The sequence below is a fragment of the Lissotriton helveticus genome, chromosome 5_1, assembly GCF_964261635.1.
Source record: "Lissotriton helveticus chromosome 5_1, aLisHel1.1, whole genome shotgun sequence".
Classification (NCBI taxonomy): Eukaryota; Metazoa; Chordata; class Amphibia; order Caudata; family Salamandridae; genus Lissotriton; species Lissotriton helveticus.
In genome coordinates, this window is record NC_136065.1 from 1,352,009,343 (window position 1) to 1,352,033,580 (window position 24,238).

The following is a 24,238-nucleotide window of genomic DNA, read 5'->3' on the forward strand; positions in this document are numbered from 1 at the left end:
TGGTCAGAATGTAGCGTGCCAACTGCGTATGTTCCGATAAAGACTCGCAAATCTTTTATAATAGTTCGAGCGTCACCCGCGCGTTGAGGCCACACCCAAATGAACCTTGAACACGAATCCACTGCAACCATGATATATTTATAGTTACTATCCCTTTGTAAGGGACCGTAGTGGTCCAGGTAAACACACGCTAATGGTTTATCTGAAATTAACAAGGGCGTCTGCCCAGAACGTTTCACAGTACAGACTTTCATCTTCTGGCATATTTAACATTCCAAAACATAGTTTCTGGTTTGTTTGCTCATGCGTGGCCACCAGTATCTCTGTTTTACTAACGATACTGCGGCAGAAACACCTGCATGAGCAGAGGCGAGCCCTTCATGTGCTAGGTTCAGTCCTAATCTATCATCCAAGTTTGGAATTACCCTATCCCCCACTCCAGGGATTCCCGCAAAAGAAACATTGTTCGCATCAGTTATGTACGAGTATTTGAGTGGAAACCCTTTCGGTAATGTTTTACCACTGTCTTTGCTTGAAGCATTGACAGCTAGCATTATTTCGCTGTCTATTTTTGTTTTTGAACGAGTGATTGCAGCTATGAAAGCCATTTGAACAGCTGCCTTTGCGGCTTCATTAGCCAATGAATTCCCTGCAACGTGAACGCCATCACGTTGATGACTCAGCGTATGTCTCACGTGAGTGTGTGTAGTCCTTGTCGTAACTGAACTACTTGTTCCCAAAGCAGTTTATGCTTGAATGTGCCACCTTTTGCATCTTTGTAACCGTTTGAATCCAGCTTTGCAAGTATGCATTGTAAGACTGAACACAATAATACGAATCGCACACTATGAGTGTGGGGAATTCGCGAAACGTACTCTCAAGTGCCATCTTGAATGCTTGTAGTTCAGCTCGCTGAGCTGTACAATCTCCTAAGGATTGAATTTTAGTGACCATTGGTCTACATTTGCCATCGCGCCAGCGACCTTTAACGATCGTGCACGCCGCACTATAGGCTTGTTTACCCCCCGTAGTGGGTTGAGCTGATCCCTAAGTATAAATTATACATTCATACTGGTCAAGAGGAAGACTTTCAGTAGGCAGATGACATTCTTGTTCGTATTGTAGAAATGCTTGTGTTTTCAAATATGGATCAAAAATGTATTCAACATCTGTTGCAGTAAGATAATGAACCCATTGTATCCATCTCAGATGTAAAGCTTTAGCATTAGGAGTGCTTGCTTTTGTCACTGCTTCTAAGGCAGGTACAGGTGTAACAACCATAGTGCACTTACCCTGTGTGAGGGCTCTTTCTTTTGCTACAGCAGTTTGAACAGCTGTCAGAATTTTTTCTGTAGTAGTGAATTTAATTTCTGCTTGTGTGTATAAGTGTGATTTTTTCACCTTCGTTAAAAGCTAAGTATGTGAATCCGCATCGTTCTGGAATGATTCGGATCACTAAGTTGCATACATTTACACGTGTTTGCAAATATTTCGTTGCTAACATGTCTGTTTGCAATGAACACGAAATTTTTGTGTCTTTTTATGTCCAATTCACTGTTTTAAAATCAGGTTTTATTAATTTGTAGAGAAGTTTAACCCTTTATGTGTAGTTTAGAATGTAAGTTCTTCCAAAATTCAGGAAACCTAGAATCTTCTGTAAGTTTTTCAGCATTTTTGGAGGTTGGAGCAGCGCATATTTCTCGAGAAAGTGTGCTGCCAGGCTTTTGCCTTCACTTGAAAGTTCATATCCTTGAAAAAGGACGTTGAGATGGGCAATTCAAGATTTTTTTAAATTGAATTTATAACCCTCAAAGGTGAATCCTAGTATAATGGTATTCACCCTTTTCAAGTGCCTATCCAAGTCATCATCTGTCAGATAGATGTCATCGACATATGACAATGCTTCATCGTTATAAGTTTATAGTAACTCTGTTACCCTTGCTGAGAATAACCCAGGACTATTCTTGAATCCCTGAGGGGGACAACAGAACGCTGTGTCCCCATAATTGAGAAAGCGGTCAAATACCTACTTTCTGGTGCAGTGTTTTGACAAAAGAAACCGTTAGAAATATCTAATGTGGTTTTATATTTTTTACGTACAATGTTATTCATTAATGCTGTACTGTGTGCGTTTTGCACTGCAAATGTTTTGAAACAAGAGTTTAAATGTATGTAATCCAAAACTAAACAATATGCATTGTCTGGTTTGGAGACAGGAAAGAAAGGATTGTTCATTGACGAGGTGCATGTTTTAATCACCCCCTGGTACTCAAGTTGATCTAAGATCTCCCTGACCTGTTTTTCAACTTCTTGCTTAACTGGATACTGCCTTTGTGCAGTTGGTTGATTTTTTAACTGGATTTTATGGTGAAGGGAATCCTCATCCCATCCTACATGATTTTTGTATAATGCAGGAGCTTGGGCTACTGTCCATTTCCTGGCAAAAGTATATTTTAAATGAATTGGAATGTGTTTGGAGAAGGCTGACATAATGATGTCCTTGGCATGTGGGCCCTCCCTGACAGATTGTGGTGGCCATTCTCTTTCAGCTACAAGAATGTCATAACCCTTAGAAAGTCGCTCCCAAAAGAGTGCTTTTATTTTCCTTGGTATGTCTCCCTCCATCCGGAGTGTTATTCCATATAACCTATGTGGAGAACTAACCCTGGTATCTGCAGTTTCAACTTCAATGTCTTCATTCAAGTCCACTGTCTCCAAATGATCCTTCAGGTTCTGGTGAGCTATGGTGACTTCTGCTGCACTGTCCAACATTGTCTGAACCCATTCTACTTTCTTGAGTTGTGTCCGCAAGATCCCCGGCATGTCTGATGTTTAGACCTGCTACCTTCTTTTTAGTATATTGAGTTTTCTTGTTTTTCTGAACGTGTTGATCGTCTTTGGACTTCACGCGTTCTTCCTTTTCTGACCGTCCTTTTCTTTCGATTTCTGTGACGAAGTCTGAAAGGTACGAGAGGAACGTGTATCAGTATATTGATATCTATCAGGTTTTCTCAAATTATCCTTATTCCTGAGGTTGTACCTCCTTTCAGAAGGCTCCTTTGGAGGAGACCTACCTCTGGAATGAGAACGCTTCTCTTTAAAAATTTGTTTATTGTTTCCCCACTTCTTTTTAGAAGGAGTAGGAGTGTTTTAGTTAAGACCTTTAATTCTATACAATTTTGAATGTCACTATGTATGTCCTCGTCCGACATTGATTCAATGTCAGGGTCAGGTGTGTAGCCGGCTAGAGCCAACCATGTTGCTCCTGTTCTAACTAGTGGATCAAGCCTGGTAATGTGATTTAAATGTTTTAGGGCGCCTTTAAACCAGAGCTCATGCTCCTGGTATGTGAGTAGAATTTCAGTATCCTCGAAAGGAATGTATTGCTCTGGTGGATCATCTTCTTTGTAGAAGTGAAACACATGTGTTACCGGATTTGCTTCAGGTAAGACTATCCATGAATAGAATATCTCTGTCTGGTGATATTCATGTGCCTCTATTACAAAAAAACTGCCCTACCACCTCTCGATGTTAGGCCATGTTTTATACGTTTTATAGTGATGGCTTTCCTTAAATTGAGAGTAATGCATATAGCATCCTTGTCGGTTTCTTGGAAACCTTAAAAGCTGCATCGGCTGGATCAGCCACAGCTCCACCGGTTTTGGTGTTGTTGCCGTTATTCGACATTGTTTAATGAAAATTGCAGAGCAAGAGCAAGATAAGGTGCGGAATATTTTGGAACACTGTATCCTTCAACATTGAACAAACCAAAAAGCTAATATATCAGATTTTCTTCCTACTCAGCTATGGTGGATTTTATCCTTTTACCCACTCCAGACGTCCATTGGAGTATTACGGGAAAAAAGGATCTCTGAGAAAAGAACGACTGAGTTACTTTAGTATCTATAGTTAAATTAGTGCCTTACCAAAATTTTGGGCGCCATGTAGTGTAGTTCCTATATTCTCAATCGGCTCTGCGCATTGGAATAATATACACTATAGATTTGACATAGGACTGAGGTCAGTATGTCTCTATCGAGTATACTAAACTTAATGTGGAGAAGTGTGGCTCACTGGTTAGAGGCGGCAGACCCGTAAGCAGAGAACGGCCCGGGACCAGGGTTCGATTCCCGACGCGGCAGGGTCGTGGACCAGGGTCAGCGGACTCGATAATTCTCGCCTCGGTGCCTACTCTAGTCAGAAACCACACTCGGCAACTCTGGGCATCAGCTTGCCTCATCTTCACAACGGCCCCCCCAGACCGCCGGGGATGCTTGGTCGCACCTTAGAGATACCCATCAGGGACCATCTCTCAGGGTGAGCCAGGACGGGTTCCCCAGCGGTCGAAGCGTGGAGATACTCCTCCGGGAGTCGATTCCTAGCGCTATATAAACCCGCAATTAAATTAAATTAAATTAAATTGTGTGTGCCAGCTAGGCCAGCGGTCACTAGAAACTTTCTCGAATACAAAAGAAGGGATTAGTTTTTGACAACCGCATAAACATGACAACTTTGTTCCCCCAAGAATCGAAACATATTTTCAGAGTCATGGAAACAATAGATAACTAGTTCACTCAGTCAATTGTGCATGCTTCGTTTCTACAAAGTTGCATAGAAGTAGAGAAACAGGCGTTTCAATAAAAAGGGTTTTTTGAACAGTCTTCTTTCTAATGCAAGAGAGGTGAACTGCTACAATCGTTAGACAGAATGCAAAGTATAATGCGCAGAGCGTAAACAGTAATATAAAATAATACTGTAATAGCATTGTTTGTTGCTATGACATGTAAAAATACATACATAAATAACACAGGCTAAAATACTCAACTGGTGCTTCTAAATACGCCTATCCCAATGTACCTAACCTAGGTCTAGTACCAGGGAAGAAGTAGGTGTTTGTCTTTAGCATAGGTTTAGTTTTGCGAAGAATTGCCAAAGGTTTCTCTAGGTTCTAATCAGCTCCATACCTTAGAATGAGAGAGGTTGGTATATCTTTCACGGACTCGATTTACCGACACCCCGCAAGAGGAGTCAGAAACACTGGAGCTGGATTCTCGGCAGCGGAGGACAGCTTCTGGTCAGTGCATCAGCTGGAGAGTTAGCTTCCTTCAGCACGTGCTGTAGCGAGCTGCGTCGTAAAATTAGCTAGTCAAACTGCACCGAACCACACCATGCTTTGTTATAGCAAATTAAGGTATATTTATACCTTGAAGGTGTTTAGGAATGCCAGTATTGACGTAAAAGTCAGGCATATGAACGTCATGGATGAACCCCTAAGGAATAGTTGTTCATGCATAATAATGAGTTTCTTGGAGAAATCAATATCCAGGCTAGGGAAAGTCCCTTCTGCTTAAGAGTCTGGTTTTCCAAGAAATCGTTGTGACATAGATGAACGGATGTAAGTAGCCATGCCTGTATTTGGGTAGCGTGGGCTATGCCTAAATAAGGACTGGATTTCAATGCCTATATAAATGCAATGTGACTTGTACATATATAAGGGCATGAATCTGGAAAGTCATTTGAAATCTAAATCGTCATACAACAGTCATTTATGATATTTGATCCAAGCATAGCAAGAACAAGTTGCAGTATTTCAGCACAAATTTCTACCATTTCTTGTGCAGTTGGTTGTCGACAAAAAGTAGAGAAATGAACTTGGTTAAGGATCAAAAAGCGCAATCCACTGAACCTTGGTGGATTAGGAATTGTCAAAGTCAGTATTCCAAATGCATCAATTCCAGCGACTATTAACAGAAGATCAACGGTCAGGGTGTTCTCTCCGTGACTCACTGTGCCTGTCCCCAGTCTCCCAGATCCTCCCGGTCTCTGCCAGGTACGTCCACTCAGGAGACGCGTACTTTTGAGATGGTACTCTCTCTCTTCTGGATCGTCTCAGATCGTCCGGTCTTTCTTTAGCTTCACTTTGATTGGATTCAGACGTTTCAGGAATTGGAGCAAGATCTTTCTCTGATGTAAGCCTTAGATTCAGCCTTTCTTTCTTTGTTGGCCACTTTGCTATTGCAACATCTGCTCTTACCCATTCTTCCTCTTGATCTGATCCTAATGCACCAGAAGGTTCACTCTGCTATGGTTCAAAGTTCACTTCTACCATGCCATCTATCTCAGAGTCAGCATTCGCCTCAGACGTAGCTGGATTTATTCTGTCTTGCTTGACTGCTTGTTCTGCTTCATTAAGTGTTCTCAGAACTGGGCTTGTTCTTTCTGTATCTGTTGCACCCTAGATTGTACTTCGCGGAACAGGAGTAGTCGTTTCATCCACAGATGCTGGAACTCTGCGAGAATGGGAAGCATGGATCCAGTTTGGCAATCCTCCACACTTCACAGCTGTACTTGTGACTAGAAGCACCTGATATAATCCTTTCCAACAGATGTCAAGGCAGCTTTTCCTCACATGCTTTTCGGACAAGCAACCAGTCACCAGGGCTCATATCATGCAGCACGTCACTCGAGGTGGATGCAGTCGCAGCCTCGACCTGGTGGGACACAGAATTAACCACATCAGTCAGTCCTTTACAATAATCCATAATCAAATCATCTGTGATGTTCATCAGTGCTGTAGCTCTTCCCATCAATATCTCGTGGGGAGAGAGCCCTGTTCTTCTATCAGGTGTACTACGCGGATGTATGACGTTACAACGCAGGCTATTACAACGCCTGCCTTTGCAACGCGGTTTTTACATCGCAAACCTTTACAACGCATAGCGCTTAGAGGTGCTGGATAGTGGTAAGAATAATTTTCTATTCCAACTCCAGTCCCCGTGGACACTAGGGAAGGTGTTGGATAGAAAATTAAACTTATTCCCTATCCTAGAGCGCCCCCCAGCGCAATGCGTTGTAATGGTTTGCGTTGTAATGACCGCGTTGTAATGGTAGTGCGTTGTAATAGTTTTGTTGTAACGGTTGTTCACCGTACTACGCATACTCATGAGGACCAACAGGAGAGGATCAGGCCATTTCAATGAATTTGACGAACACACCTTGGACTCCCTCATTTTGATTGTGCCATTTACTTTTTCCACTAGACCAGAAGCCTCAGGCCTGTAACTGCAATGTAACCTTTGATCGATCTTTAAAGCTGCACATAACAGTTTCATAAGTTTGTTATGTCGTTATGGAAGTGTGTTCCTCTATCTGTTTCCACCGAGGTCGAAATTCCAAACCTCTGTATCAATTCCCTTATGAGCAGCTTTGCCACTGTAAGACTGTCACATCGCCTAGTTGGATACACCTCATCCCAGCGTGAAAATATACAGACCACCACCAGGACATATCTCAGCCTATTGCCTCTAGGCATCTCAATGAAGTCTAATTGTATCCTATTGAAGGGACCTCCTGATCTTCCAATATGACACATTGCAACCACAGTTTTCTTTCCCAAATTCATTTGCTGACACGTGACACACCTATGACAAACTGCTTCAGCATGCACACGGAATCGGGGTTGAACCATGTTTGCCTAAACACTCGCACCATGGCATCTCTTCCAAGATGAACTGCTCCGTGAATCTGCCGTGCCATTGGGCTTAGTAAACAGTTTGGTAACACTGCCCTTTCATCTGTTGATAGCCAAATGCCATAATCTCTCTTTTGACAGCCTGCTCTAATCCACAACGCTGCTTCTTCTTCTGGGACCTCATCTTGCAGTCTCTTAACCTCATCCCAGGTATCGGCTACAGCCAACATCTTGCTGAGTTCTGTTTCTTCTGCACTTTCTCCTATGTACCCTCCATTGAAAATACAAGCATGTAATGCCCAAAAAGGAGCTACATCATAGCATAGTTATTACCCTTGGTAACAAATCTTCTCCTTTCCCATGAGCTGCACATTTGACCACTGCTAACGTTAAGTATCCCCTCTGAGACCATAGCTGTCCAAAATCATGAACAACTCCAAACCTGTATTGGCAGTCTGTATATATGGTCACTCTGACTCCATCTGCAATGGTACAGGCACGTGTCAGGGCAACAATTTCAGCCACCTGTGCAGAATATACTCTTGTTAAACAGGCAGCTTCGACTACTCCCAAATTAGTACAGACAGCAAATGCAGTTCTCAGATACCCTTCATTGTCTCTTAAACATGAACCATCAACAAAAAGGATCAAATCAGATTCAGGCAGTGGCTCATCAACAATGTCAGGTCTGGGCTTGGTAGACAGTTCAGTAACATCTAGACAGTCATGCTCTTCACAATCTTCTCCTTCCTCTTGTGGAAGAGGCAACAATGTAGCAGGGTTCAAAGTAGTGCAACACCTTAGGGTAACATTTTCTGTAGCTAATATGACTTGTTCATATTTTGTAAGTCTATTGTTTGTGAGGTGCTGTGTTTTTGTTCTTGTCATTAGCAACTCTACTGAATGTGGCACATATACCACAAGCAGATGACCCATTACTATACTTCCGCATCTCTCAATGCTGACACCTGTTGCAGCAACCGATTTCAGACATCCGGGCAACGCAGAATCTACAGTATCTAATGTAGTGGAAAAGTAAGCCACTGGTCTACGGGCACCTTCATGTGTCAGTACTAGAACAGCTAATGCCCATCTTTCTTTCTCACAGCAAAAGAGCAAAAAGGTTTTGTTGTAATCTGGCATTCCCAGAGCCGGAGCGTGACATAAGCTCTCTCTCAGCTCTTGGAGGGCACTCAAGCTGTCGTCATCCGATGGTACCGGATCACTAATGTCTTTTCGTGTCAATCTCAAAAGTGGCTTTGCTTGCAAAGAAATGTTTGGGATCCACTACCGACAGTAGCCGACCATTTCCAAAAACATGCACACTTCTTTCTGTGTTTTAAGTTCCCATTTGCAGAATAGTCTCTGTGTGATCTTGTGACACCCTACGTTTTCCTTTCTTATTTCGATGTCCTAAGTACTGCACTTCTGTTTGACAATATTGGAGCTTTTTTGGAGACACCTTGTGTCCATTCTATGCCAAATGATTGAGCAAAGCCACTGTATCAATCCTGCAAGTATCCTCAGTCTCTGATGCGACCAATAGGTCGTCAATGTACTGAACCAGAACTGAGTTTTGGGGCATTACCAATCCTTTAAGATTATTTTCAAGCTCTGGCTAAAGATAGAGGGGCTTTCAGTATACCCTTGTGGGATACGACACCAAGTTAACCCATGGTCTTCTATCCTGAACGCAAAAATATACTGGCTCTCTTCGTGTAATGGTATGGAGAAGAAAGCTTGACACAAATCAATGACTGTGACCCATTTGGCTTCACTTGGTATCTGAAATAGTATGACAGCTGGATTCTGTACCATGGGACAACACGGGATCACGATTTCATTAACCCTGCGCAGATCCTGCACTATTCTGTACTTGCCGCTAGGCTTCTGTAGTCCCATGATAGGTGAATTACAGGGACTTCCCCTTATCTCTTTCAGAATGCCCTGCGCAATCATGGATTCAATCACCGGTCATATTCCAGCCATAGTGTCTGGAGTCAATTTGTACAGCGGAATTAGTGGGAATTCAGCATTAGGTTTGACCTGTATTTTTATGGGTTCAACACTTTTGATTAATCCAATGTGTTCACCTGTAAAGTTCCGAACCTTAGGTAAAACAGAATCTCTCAGATAGTACGGTAAATCTTCTATTGTGAGAACCACAAACAGTTCTGCACCTAGACTCATATTTGCCATTTTAAAATCAGCGTCATATGTTTGCAACTCCACACCTCTTGGAGTGCATGATATATTACAATTTAATTTACATAAAAGGTCTTGTCCAACAGACAGACCGGGCTGGAATCACACACTACAAATTGATGTTTATCATGGAATGGTCCTATTGTCACTGATAATTCATTTGTCAATGGGTTAGTCATTTTCAAATTGGTTACTCCTTCCACTTGGATAGACTTTCCTGACAAGGTTAAATCTGGGACTCCTGCTGACCTAACTGTGAAGCGTGCAGCTCCAGTGACAGGATGTCCATTCACCTTTGCATCTACGAATGGTCCACTTTGGTCAGTTTTCAGGGCAGCACTCAAAGTGCCTTCTCCCTGCTCCCCCCTCTGACACTCATGGGGATCTGGTAGTTGCTCTAATATGTCTTTGATCTCAAAGTAAGGCATCTGTCTATATGTCTGATTATTCATGGGTATTCTGGGGGGTTGTGGTATTTGCATATGGGACTCATAATTTTCCCCATACATAGATCTAGGTCTTGTCACAGTATTCACGCTTTCTGGCAATTGTCCCTCTCCTTCATATTGCACTTGATTTGCTGGATTTTGTCTACACTCGCGCTTCCAATGCGCAATTTTGCAACAATATTGACATGCTGTCACACGTTTTTGATTTGCCACCCACTCGGCTCCCATACCGACATCTGCACCTCTTCCTCTACCCTTTCAAGGTTGTCAAATGTCAAATGTCAAATTTTCTTGTATAGCGCACTTATCACCAAAGAGGTCTTAAGGCGCTCTGCAGAAAAAAGGCTATAACCTACCAGAGTGAGGTACATACTGTAGCCTTTATTTAGGAAAAAGCCACACTTTCAATCCTCTCCTAAATTCTAGATGATTGGATAAGGACAGGAGATGGATAGGTAGTTTATTCCATAGCCGTGGAGCCACGTATGAAAAGGACCTACAACCATACCTTGACGTCCGTGCTCTGGGCTGGGACAGCAAGAACTTAAAGCTAGAGCGGAGAGCTCTAGCCGGGGTATACCAGGCCAATTTTTCTTTTAGATAGGAAGGACCAACACCGTGAAGAAGTTTATGGGTTAAGCTCATGATTTTGAATTGACATCTTTGGCGCACAGGAAGCCAGTGCAATTTCCTAAGAATTGGTTTAGAAGCAGACCTTGGAGGCAAACCCAACACTAGTCTTGCCGCCGCGTTCTGAATAGTTTGTAATTTTGTCAGCAGATTCTCGTTAATGGAAGCAAACATAGCATTTCCATAATCAAGCCTGCTGACAATCAGACCCTGAACCAGCGGCTTTCTAGCTTCAGTTGGGAGCCATTTAAAGATGTTACGCAGTTGTCGCAGGATCCCAAAACAAGTCCCAGCGACCTGGTGTACATGGGCCTTCATAGAGAGATCCCAGTCAAGCGTAATCCCCAGGTCTCTTACAGTTTCTTTAGGCTGGGGGCAAGGCCCTAGATCCCGAGGCCACCAGTCTTGGGACCAGAAGGTCTTAGCCTTGCCACAAAGTAAGATTTCGGTCTTGCTGCAGTTAAGTTGGAGCATGTTATCACTCATCCAGCTTTGAATGTGAGTCATACATTGTTTAAAGCTGGAGCAAGTATCCTGGAGATTAGATTTACAGGTAATAAGTACCTGTGAATCAACTGCATAAGACACAGTGGAAAAGCCGTAAGATTTTATAATATGGGCCAAAGGACGGAGATAAAGATTAAACAACAGGGGACTAAGGATGGATCCCTGCGGGACCCCTATGGAAAGAGGAATAGTGGCAGATGCGTGAAAGTTCATCCTGATGTAAGCACTACGATCCCTGAGATAGTCTGCAAACCAAGCCAAGGCATTACCTCTGACACCAAGCTCCCACAAACGATGTTTCAAAATGCTGTGGGAGATGGTGTCAAAGGCAGCGGAGAGGTCTAATAAAACCAGAATGGCTGATTCGCTCCTATCCAAGGAGAGTCGGATGTTGTCCACTACTTCTATTACTGCGGTTTCCGTACCATGGGCGGCACGGAATCCTGACTGTGACGGGTCAAGAAGAGCATGGGTTTCGACATAAGAGGACACACGTTTGTTTACCAAATATTCGACAACTTTACCAAAAAAAGGTAATAACGAGATTGGTCTGTAGTTGGAGAAAACCGAGGGGTCACTCTTTGGCTTTTTAAGGATTGGTCTGAGTTGCGCCACCTTCCAACTACTAGGGAAGGAAGCGCTCTCAAAGGAAGCATTACAAATGCTGGTCAGATCGTCAGCCAGCAAAGGGAATAATTCACTGCACTTACGGGGAAGCAAAGGATCATTTGGAGATCCTGATTTGATTTTTTTAAGTGCAGATAACACTTCTTCAGGATTGGTGGGCTCCAATTGTATCATGGAAGGAAAATCCATATTGTCATGGGCGAGCTCAGGATTAAAGATGACCTCCTCATTTGCAGCCAAGCTTTGTGGGGCAGAAGGAAATGAGGAGTATATTGACTGGATCTTACTATGAAAATAGGAAGCCAGTGAGCTCACCCATTCTGGCGAAGGGTCAAATTTAGATTGCTCAACCTGCGGGGTTGTGAACTCCCTAACAATATTATACAATTCTTTACTGGATTGAGATGCCTTATGTATTCTTTGCGTGATGTAGAGAGATTTTGCTACCTTTATTTGTTTCATATATCCAGAGTGAATTAGTTTATACTTCAAGCGGTCTTGGGATGTTCTAGACTTCCGCCACAGCCTCTCCGCCAATCTACAGTCAGTTTTCTCGCGTCTCAAAGCCTCCGTAAACCAGGGAGAAGCCATTCTTTTCAAATGTACCTTCCTTTCCGGGATAATATCGTCAAGCGTGTTTCTGATGGATGACTCTAATTGCGTGGCCATTGTTCCAAAATCGTTAAGATTGCTATTCAGAGGCTTAAAATGTGTCTTAAACGCCTCCGGAGTCAATATATACCACGGTCGAATGAGCATAGATTCTTTACGGTCGGGAATCTGTGGCCTGAAAGGAATGGGAAGGGTGAAATTTATTAGGAAATGATCCGTCCAGATCATCTGTAAAGGGGGGTCACAATGTAAGTCAGTCATATTGGTAAATACTAAGTCCAATAAATGACCGGCACGATGAGTAGATCCTTGAACCCGCTGAGTTAATCCCAGGGTTTCTAATGTTGAAATTAGGCTGCAAGAATCCCCATTATGTGGAAGCTCTGCATGGTGATTAAAATCGCCTAGTAAAATGAAATTATCTGTGGCCAGCACGTTGGATGCTAAGATGTCCAGCAGATTATTGGCAAATTCAGACTTGCCTCCCGGGGGTCTGTATACCAAGGCTGCTCTATCTAACACCGTCATATTGTATTTTATGTTAATTATTAGTATTTCCAGCGAATCGCTGGAGAGCGAGTCGAGGCATGTGATCTCTACTGGGGCCTTTGCAGCTACTGCGAGGCCTCCCCCTCGTTTACCCACTCTATCAAGCCTGATCAAATGAAATTCACTGGGAAAAGCTGTGGCAATATCAGGAGAAGCCTGGTTATGGAGCCACGTTCCAGTAAAGAAACAAATGTCTGGCTTATGATTGTCCAATAGGCACCAGAGTTCTAAGGCGTGTTTAGGGATAGATCTTGTATTAAGATAAAGAGCAGTAAGTAAATCAGAGTCCGTTTTCACACTGCTCTTGCCTGAATCCTGTATACTCTTGTCCTTAATTCCCTCCAAATCCTTATGCAACGGGGTGGACACAATCGGTGCAACCGAGTCGTATCTAAGAAGGGAATCAATGGCACAAGCTACATGTGGATCTAATGAATTATTTAGATTTAATGAAAGCAGTTCTTGGCGGTTGTAGCGAATCATGGTGATATACACGACCCCTCAAGTGCCACACAGATAAAAATGGAGGAATGATCTGTTGTTGGTTCATTCCTCTACCACTTCCTCGACCTGTCGCTCCTCCAACTCCTTGCCCCCAATCTGGCTATTCAGCATTTCTTAACTGTACTAACATCAACTTCTCCTTTATTTTCTTTTATGCTGCTTCTAACTGTTCACTACAATATTTTGCATATCATAAAATTTCGTCAACAAAATTGTTCTGCCAACATATCAAGTGGTGCTGTATCATCAAACTAATATCTGTTATCAATCCTAACACAAATTTAGACACAAACTGTCCCATATCTATCGGTTCGACTGTATCCAATCCACTATGTTGTTTAAATGCCACTAACAGTCTTTCATAATAGTCATGCACAGTCAGTCAGTCAGTCAATCACTTTTATTCGATTTTTGAGAATCATAAAAAGACACAGGATACAGTTCATGAGATACACAAAGTAAAAAAAGGCAGTATAAAAATATCTACATATGATATCTACATGATAAATCATATATCAAATCATCAAAAAGTATTTTAGAATAACATATACACGAACAGTATATTAAAGAATACATTCCAATTATTTAAAAAGAGTTATTAAAACATTATAAAACATCATGGTATCTATTATAGATGCATTTAAAATATTTCGTTTATAATTAGTCCATTGGCACCTTTACTACGCATTTTGTTAATACGAACTCCTGCTTCTAAGAAGTTAGCAACATGGAAAGTAATTTGTGCATTGTGCAAAAGTTGCAAAAATAGGAGCGCTGGCCTAACCTGTAAAAAGCCAGCCTCTCTAAGGATGGGAACAAGATATTTTCTTCTGATTTTAGCGTAGTGACCACAAAACATAATAAAATGCAGTGTATCCTGAGTTGAAAAATGATCACAGTCGCATGGCTTATGGTTATCAGGTGTATCCCATCTGTAATATGTGCCCAACAGAAAATGTATTAAATTCAAACGAAATCTAATTAAAAGAAAGCGGTGAAATGGTTTGTTAACAAATACCAAGTATGGTTCTGGGCCTGGGACAGTTTTAAGAGCAAAATTTCTTCTAACCGTTGTCTTTTTTAATTCTATTTCCTCCCGCTCTGCTGTAAAGAAATTTATCAGTGATGTCTTTATCGTCTTGACATCCTCCTTTTGAATGCCCTCAGAGGAGTTAAAAAGATCAATACGTCCCACCTTGGTTAACATAGTTTTTATGTACGTCAACCACAGGATCTTTAAGGCTCCATCCATACTTAAACAATCTTCGAGGATTTTATGATTTAGTGAAATTTCCTCGTTTAGCCAAGTTTTTAGCCAAGAAATGACTGGGGCGGATTTTATAATGTCGGAGACATACCCAGTACCCAGCTCTGAATGGATAGTAAAAGTAGGGGTAGACTGGGGGACAGAGAGTAATGATCTAAAAAACCTGTTTTCGGCCCTCTGAATGAGGACTGGATTTGTATATCCCCATATTGAGGCCCCATAGGTAGCGATTGCCATGCTTTTGGCGTTATACACTTTAAGAATAGCAGTCGTTGGTCGTGACCCCAATTTCTTGGCAAAATTCAAGAGGGCTCCAGCAGATCTGCTCACTGCATTTGATTTGGCCTTATGTTGACCACCCCAAGTACCTTTATCATCAAATAAAACCCCCAAGTAAATAAAAGAAGGGACCCTGTGTACCTCCTTTCCTGTACAAAAAAGAGTTATGGGTTTCTTTTTCCTACCACTGAGTCCCATAATCATAACATGTGATTTTTGCGTGTTTATTTTTAAATCTAAGGAGGTCATAAAGTCCCCAAAGGAGGCCAATAACTTGTTAAGGGCAACACCTGTTCGTGCCAAGAGGACCGCATCGTCCGCGTACAGGAGGACCGGAATGTTAATCTCTCCTGCACGCGGAACGTCGGCCCCCAAGGTAGAAAGCACCGACTCGAGTGTGTTTATATACAGTGTGAAGAGGAGAGGGGCAAGGATACACCCTTGCCTCACTCCTCTCTCTGAGTTGAAGGGTTTAGTGCATCTACCATCCTTGGTTACTCTAACCGATGCCTCCAAACCTTGATGCAAGTCAGCCAAGAAGCCCACTAGTGATCTTTCTATGCCCATTTCCAAAAGGACCCCCCACAGCCTTGACCTGTTAACCAGGTCAAAGGCTGAGGAGAGATCCATAAATGCCATGTATAAGGCCCCTTTTTTAACTATTGTGTATTTGCTGATGATCAAATGCAAATTAAGGCACTGATCCAGTGTGCTTCTTTTAGGCCTAAAACCATATTGTGCATTAGATAAGATTCCCCTGCCTTCCAACCAAGATGTTAACCTCCCCAAAATGACTCTGCCCAAGAGTTTAACTGCAGAGTCAATGAGGGAGATAGGTCTGTAGCAGGCAGGGTCACTCTTAAGGCCTTTTTTAAAAATCGGTACGATAATAGATGTAGCCCAAGACTGTGGAATCGTACCTGTCCTGGCACAATTAAACACATTCGTCAAGATCCTGGCCCAGAATTTAGGTGCTGCCTTATATAAGTCCGCCGGAACCCCGTCGGGGCCCGGCGCCTTGTTTTTAGATGTATCATTTATAGCTTTTTCGACCTCCTCTGGGTCAAAGGCTTCAATTATATCGCCATTAAGATGAATCGGGAAATCGTGTGTTTGCTCAGATAAGGGCTGACTGTAAATATTGCCAAAGTGGGATAACCACAGGTCGTCAGATATAATACACTCCACGGGATGACTATCTGCTCCTGAGAAGTATGGATGGTTAATCACTTCCCAACATTTAGAGCTATCCCGGAGGACCTCTGGAGATTGGAGATCCATCCATGCCTGTTCCTTGATGTCCTTCTTCCTAATGTAAATGACCTGTTTGTACGCCTTCCTAAGTTGTGTTATGGTGGATTTATTTCTTGGTGACTTTTTTAGTGCCTTTAAAAGGGCAGAGTGAGCCCTTGAGCAATTAGAATCGAACCACCGTTTACCTTTCTGCCCCCAGTTTTTGTTTTTAAGGTTAGGTCATTGTTAACTTGTTGACATACTTGATTGAAGGCCTGTACCATAGTGACATTAGGAGAAAGGGGATCCAGACAAATGCCTACCTCCTCTTCAACTTTTGCTAAAACTTCTTTTAGAAAGCTAATCGGTGTTACGTTAGACCATTTTAACCTTCTCCCCTTGTCTTTGGTTATTAGATCTGTCACTGTTTGAATTCCAGATTCTTTAAGATCTTTAAAATCTAATAATCCGTCCTGTGAGACCTCTAGTACCACAGGATTGTGATCGCTAAAAATAGAGTCTACTACTCTATAACTAAGAATAAAAGTCAGAATAAATGAGGAAACAAAAATAAAATCTATGACTGAGCCTGTATCTTTCCCCTTGTATGTTATTGGTCTTGGACCTAGTGGACAGCAACTAGATTCGTAGAGATTATAGGTGGCCAAAAAGTTCTCCAAAGTCTCCCCGCCTTTTGTATGTTCAAAGTGTGTGAAGAGCGCGAGGGGTGGGCCACCCTTATCTTCAACAATGCAGTTCCTACTACAAAGATGAGTATTGAAGTCACCCATCAAAATAATCTCAAAACCATTTTTACATAATTTATAGTTTTCCAAAAATTCCTCAAGTAATACCAAAAGTTGATTAGAGCTGACGAATTCAGGAGAATTATAAAAATTAATCAATAAAATAGTGATCAAATTTGTCATTGACAATTCTACAATCAAGAAATGTGGGGAGCAAGTCTGTAGCTGTTTGGCTTTCCCTTTCAAGTTAAGTGAGAGTAATATAGATAAGCCGCCTTTTGCTCTACCCGACACGCTTGGAGTAGCAAGAGTATTTAAATGAGCGAATCCATCTAACTCAAAGTTGTTGGCTGTATCCCAAGTTTCCTGTAGTGTAATAATATCAAAAGATGAGATAAAAGTCAGCCAGTTCTCATCTTCAGCCTTAGATCTTAGTCCTGCGATATTCCAACTAAGGATCCTACAGGTCTTCCCGTGTGTCAATAAGGGGATCTGGTTAGATTCATTTGTCTTCTCTAGTCAAACCGGGTTGTCTGAGAGTGAAAGTGGGGAATAACGATTAGATAAAGGGACACCCTCTTTGTGTTTGTTATTCAGATGCGATGTCAGTGTCGTGATTCGTGGAGCATGCTGAGTGGCAGGTACTGAGGGCCCCTCCTTGGGTTGCATAGCAAAATGACATGGCCCTAGGGTAGGACTACTTTTGTTCCCAAGTAACCTTTGTGTGGATGAAGTATCCTTTGGGCCCCCCCGCAGCGGATAGAAATACCCCAGAGGGAGTGGTCTAATTACATTATTTGTTATCAACGATCCATCCCAGAATAATTTGTCTGCCAATTCTTTCTCAGAAAAATTGATGACTATACAGTCTCCCATGATATTCTTATCCCCATGACCTACCCACCCAACTCTTCTGGCCATAATGATATAGGGGGTAATATCAAGTTCGCCACTGGAATATTGTTTACACCATTCCCTAGATTTATGTAGGAGATCCTTGGTAGATTCTTTCTCCTTATGGGGCAAAGATGGAACCCCGGCTATTACTGCTACATAAGGTACTGCTTGAGGTGGTAAATGCAGTCTAACGCTGCTAGTTGAACAGCGATTAAGTAAATTGTGGGAGGTGTTAGAACCTGACATGTTGTTTTCCTGTGTAGTGGGTAGGTTACTAGTGCCATGGTTAGGCACGCGAGATGAAGTTGACAATTGGGTTGGTAGAACAAATGTTTGTTGCAATTGTGCATTAGATGGGGCTATTTTAACCGTAGTACATTCCATTAACTCCATGGTATGAGTAGCATTAGATTTATTTACATCATTACACATTTGCTCTTTTGCTCGAAAGTCATTAATGAACGAATCAATTCTCATTCTCTCACACCTCTTTAGCAGCCCTGCCAGACAGCTATTCAGGCAGTCCACAATATCTTTACCAATCTCTTCCAATATTGGCTCAAGGCGAGCCGTAACCAAGTCTTCCAATTTATCCCCCATGATTAGACAAATGTCTTTAACAAGGTCCTGGTGATGGGAAGCGGGAGCACCTTTCCCCCCAGTTTTCTTAGGTTTCTTTCTGGAATTATTGGGGGACATATTCTGACCCAAACCCACATTCTCTGTGTGCTGCTCTGGTAAGTTGGTGATGTCTGGGTTACTAACAGGCAACTCCTCAGCCGAGGGGCTGATAGGGGTAACCACCGTGGGGTGTGAGAGTTCAGTATCGGTGGGGTTAGAAACTTTGCCCAGTTCCAGTTCCTTCTCAGCGTTGGCTATTTTCTGAATAATGGCTCCTACCGCTGATGTGAGGTATGAGATGATAGTGTCAGCCTTGCGGGGTACTTTAGCATCTTTAGCCCCCTGTCCCTCAGGTCCCAAATGTTTACGCTTACCCATTTGTCAGATCATGGGGGGTGGCCCAGCCCAGCCTCTTCTGGCCCCTGACGGCCTCTGCCCGGGCTCAGCCCGGCGCTACCCGCGCGCCTCCCGCGACGCGGGAGGAAGGGCTCGTTATTATGCGCCTCCCGGCGGAAGCCCCAGCTGGCAGTCGGCGTCCCCGCGAAGCAGGGGACGCTAGGAGCTGTAGCTCTCCTTGCTCACCCCTCTCGGCGTCCGCGTGTGTCCTGCGGCGGCGGAGACAAGCAGGGATGTCAGGGAAGGCGGCGTGAAGGTGGCGTGCTGCAGGTATGACCCCTGGCGCGTAATTCAGTCCCCCGCTCCACCGGAGGAAGGGCACAGACTCTTTGGGGTCTTGAGTAGTACAATCAATTTTAAGCCAATCAACTGTCTGTGGCGCAACTTTAGACTGCAACCATGTACTCACTTGTTCATATTTCTTCATCACCTCCGCTGAAGGACCATTTGTTAACGCATCTCTAGTTTGGGTCCACAGTAGGCCAATCAACACCAACCTTACATGCTGTCCACAAATCACCCGGAATCACTATATCAGACAAGGGGGCATATTACCAAGCAATAGCGATAATTATCGCTATTGCTTGGTTAGAGACAAAATTTTACCTCTGAGCTGCGGCGATTTTTATCGCAAATAAACCTTGGTATTACCAAGGTTTATCGCAAATGCGATAAAAAACGGCCGCAATGCATGAATATCGCTGCAAAGTCAGCGATATTCATGCATTACCGAGCTAATGCTCTTAGCCATGTTATCCACCTCCCATTGGATAACATGGCTAAGAACTGCTCAGGGCAGGTGTTAGCTTTTGGAGATAAACTCCCTTGATAATATGCCCCAAGGTATTTAAATCAATCCATAACACCTTTGAGATCTTAACAAGCCAAGCAATTCGTTTATATCAATTGGCAGGTTTCTCCCACAGCTGAGGAAAATTATTAGTGAACACTGTCAAATCACCCATGCTCCATGGCACTTGAACATACCCTCCATTCTGTATCTCCCTTAGGAAGTAATTTCTTGCTGCTCCCGTCCCTCCACCTGAAGGCAGATTGTCTCCTATCGATTTTTTAGCACGTTTCTTTTTAACCCACCTTTCTTCCCATTTATCCAATGCTCTCCATGGTCTCATTGCTATTATTAAATCTCTAATTTTCACCTTTAATCCTGTGGTTCGCTTTTCCTCCAAATCCTGATCAGTGTAATTCAATCTACAGCTTCCCTGCATCAATTGTGTTTTGGTCAAATCCACCTCATACCGTCTTGCCACTTGTACCAATGCCTCATGAGTGCGCTTTGCCTTTTTAGTAACATCCTTCGCTATGAATAGCAATTCACTGGGATCATATGTTTCAATCCTTTCCAATGGTACATTTCCTTCTATTACTTCATCTATCTCAATTTTCAATCTGACTACATCCAACAGTGGTGCCTTTATTGCTAACCTGTATCATTCTCTGTCTGGAATTGCACCTTCCTCCAATCTCAACCCTGGACGACTTTCTCTTTCCCAACTTCGACTTGTCCAACGGTTACCCTCACATAACCCTTGTGGTGGAAATGTTACTCTAGGGGCTTCCAGCCTCATCTCTAGCTCTTCTCTTGGTAGCATTGATTCCCTCACTGGTTAGACCCAAATTCTGAGGTCTGATCTAGAATTTGCCAATGCTCCTGTATGTCTTAGTTCCAACCCACTGTGCATTCTTGATGGATCAACTGTAGCTGGTAATGGGGTTCTAGCTTCCACGGGCCCCTGAATCATACCTGTCCCACTCATGGTAAGGCTTCCCCCTGTCATAGTCTCTTCCCTTTCTCTGCTTTGTTGTTGTTGTCTTTCATTTGCCCTCTCGTATGTGTTATAACTCGAAACCACAGGTCTAACTGTAATTGGTACCGTGAGAGAGTCTGGTAACTGTTTAGCAGGTGCATATCCATTGTGCTCAGTATTTGCATATCCTGGCCCTCCAGAACCTCCTGGGATCCTGATCCCTCCTGCCACTCTCCCTCGTACTCCTGCTGTATGCTCTTCTGAAACTGTCTGGTCTAGCCAGGCTGTTGCAGTCTTTCTTGCTCTGATCTGGGATCACCTAGGTGGAGGACAAACTGTTTACAACCTCTCTAGAAAGCTATCATCCTTGTCACTGTCTTCTTCTGTCTTACTCTTACCTTCAGATCCTCCTTTTAACAATCTGAATAATATACGCGTTCTCCCTCTATGGTGTCTACTCTCCACCTCTTCAACTGTGCGTCCTACCTAGCATCCTGATATGCCTTTGTTGCTCTCTTTATCCTTCCTTGTGTAGCTTACCTTTGCCATTGCTGCTCTCATCCATTCATCTAGAGCTTCAAATTGCGTGGGTCTAGGCGGAGGTTTTAAAGCATTCATCACTCCTCTAAGCTGGTACATAACCTCCATCTTAAATGACCCATAATGAGGGAAAGCCAATTCTCCCTCCTTTTTTGTCAGTTTATGCCAATTTTGTAACCACACTATAGTATGGAGTCCTACATTAGTTGCCGTATAATGTGCTGGAGTATCTTCTGGTGGGGCTTCTTCTCCCATCCGAGTTACTACTCCGGTGTCTCCTCTACACATATCGCGCAACACCTTGAAACATCTCATTGTGAAATCAATTCATTATAATGCAAAATTCAATATTACAGTTATGGGCGAACTTCAACCAATCCCAGAGCGGCGTTACACCAACCGACCTATCCCAGCGCAGCTCGTTCTGACATCACAACTCCTTCCTTGCAGCTGCTCACCCTCCATTACAATGTCTCTTCGCACATTCTCGCTCACACATTCATACACAAGTAACTGTATTATTAAAAGTTATTAACCAAGTAGCTGCTTCCTACTACAACCACAATAACTAACAGTCACATAAACAAGTAATTGTCCGTCCTCTAAAAGATCGATAGAACTATCTCACAAGAACATCCGCTGTGACCCCCGACCTGCGTTGGTCACTCAATCACTGCAGTTCACCCCCAGTACCTGAGGCTTTCCACAGCGATGTTACTATTCATTCACACAAAGTTCCCTGCAACAAGTGGACCGCCGATAGCGCTTCACGACACCCACAATTCAATTGGACAATTACATACACAACTATCCCGGGATCTTGGACTTCACTTTAGTCCGCTCACCAAAACTTCCTGATCTGCACGTGTTCAGACCAGTAAACCGATTAATCCACAATCACATAACATGCATTCTCATTTCGCAAAACAACACATGAACAAAACATCACCGCAATCTAACTCCCCATACACGATTTCATACTCACTCTACCACTGCTTCCGACGCACCGTCAGCATCCGCCGAACTCCATCGATCGCGGTTCCTCTGCCGTCTTCTACGCCAAGTCCAGAGTCAGAATTTTCTTTGCTTCTACTCTAAATCCCTAAATTTCTCCTCACTTTAGATGCAAACCATACTCTGCTACTAGTTGATAGAGCCAACTTTTGGGCCTTATCTTGCTGCCCAAGTTCAGCTCTGATGGTCTTTTATTTGCCTACTAAAAGTTGTCGAGAGGAAGACACACATCAAAATTTATACTTGCAATGTAGTCATGCTGTGAAGACCACAGACTCCGAATTCCAATTATGGATTTTTATTATAAGGCCAAAAATAATTGGATATATGCACACTGCAAAATCTACGGAAATAGGCACAGAAAAATGAATACAGAGCCAAATCTACGCATATAATTGATTGGGCAAAAGAGACACAAAACAATGAACTCCAAAATTAATACACAACCCAAGATGGAAGCGGAGTCCAAATCTTTTTTCATTAGGAAATAAAGCATGAAATATCTTTCCTTACACTACTCTCAGGAATGATGGTTCTGGTGGATTTCCCTATTTTAGTTCTCAAAGGTGTCAGCACGTGTAGACTTCCTTAGAAGTACTCACGTCAAATGGGTCAAAATAGCTTAAAGCTATGGAGCTCGCTCTCAAGATGCTCCTTCTCCGACGAAAATCTAGAAGTCTGATATTTCTGTCCCTGCGTACAATACAAAAAGGATAAACCTAGCCCCCTCCTAAAGCGACCATGTGACATATTATTTCACTTTCAGGTTTTCGGTGATTCTCCATAACTTCTTTAAATAAATCTTCTTTGCTTTTTGTGACCGTGGAGTGTAGATAGGCCAGGCTTCTCAGGCCCTTCAAAGACATTCCAGTTATCTCCTTAAACTAAAATAATTAGGATAAATTCCTTCTACCTACAATGGGATGAGAGCATACTGTTCCGGCACGTACAAAGACACATTCAATTAATTCTTCAGTAGCTGGAGAAACAAAACAATAAACAACCTGCAGCTTGGGGCCTAGACTGCAGGCAACTTTGACACATGCGATTACATCAATATGAATATAATGTCTTCTTACACATGTGAATATAGAATTAATGGTGTCCTCTATTACTTGTGAATTTTATGTAACGTGCACATTACATTTCTTGATTAACGTGTAGAATACATGCATTTAAAAACAGGATACCTAATGATACTGAAAACACATGTGGGTGTACTTAAACTATGAGTATGATGCACCCCTACAATTAGAGTGCGGTATGCGCTCTATCAGTACTAATAACTTCAAGGCTGGTTTATTCAACTGCCTTATATTTGGTGCAGAATGCTGCAGCTAGCCTCTTCCTTCATCTTCTTAGACAGTGTTTAGTATCTTCAGCCTTAAACTGCCTCCGTTGGCTTCCTATTCATAAGAGAATCCAATTCAAAATCCTCTATCATATACACAGGGACATGTAGTGTGTTTAATTTTATATTTGCCAGTGTTTTTACTTTTAAAATGCGGTTTGGTCTCAAGCGCTGTGACAGCAATATTAAAGTTACTGCCATTTAGCTGGAAATAGGGGGCGTGTTTACAAGTGGTGCTTTTTCCTGGAAATACATTTTATTTTAATTTTTATTTTTATTTTAAGAGTTTTAGATAGCGCTAGCTGGACCCGAGGGTATCAGAGCGCTTCACAACATGTACATTTAAGAGCAGAGAGCGGTACAGATACTTGAAATAATAGGAGGGTAGGGGATGGATAACAAACGCATAGAAGAGAAGGGGGGAGGGAAGGGGGGAGAACAAATCAAACGAGTCTCTGAGCAGATTCACTGTTCAGAAGGGTTTCTTGGTTCGGGCAGTGACGTCTGCTATCTGTTCCTTTGTGATTGTTCGAGGAAGAGGGCTTTGAGTAAGATCTTGAATTTTGGAAGC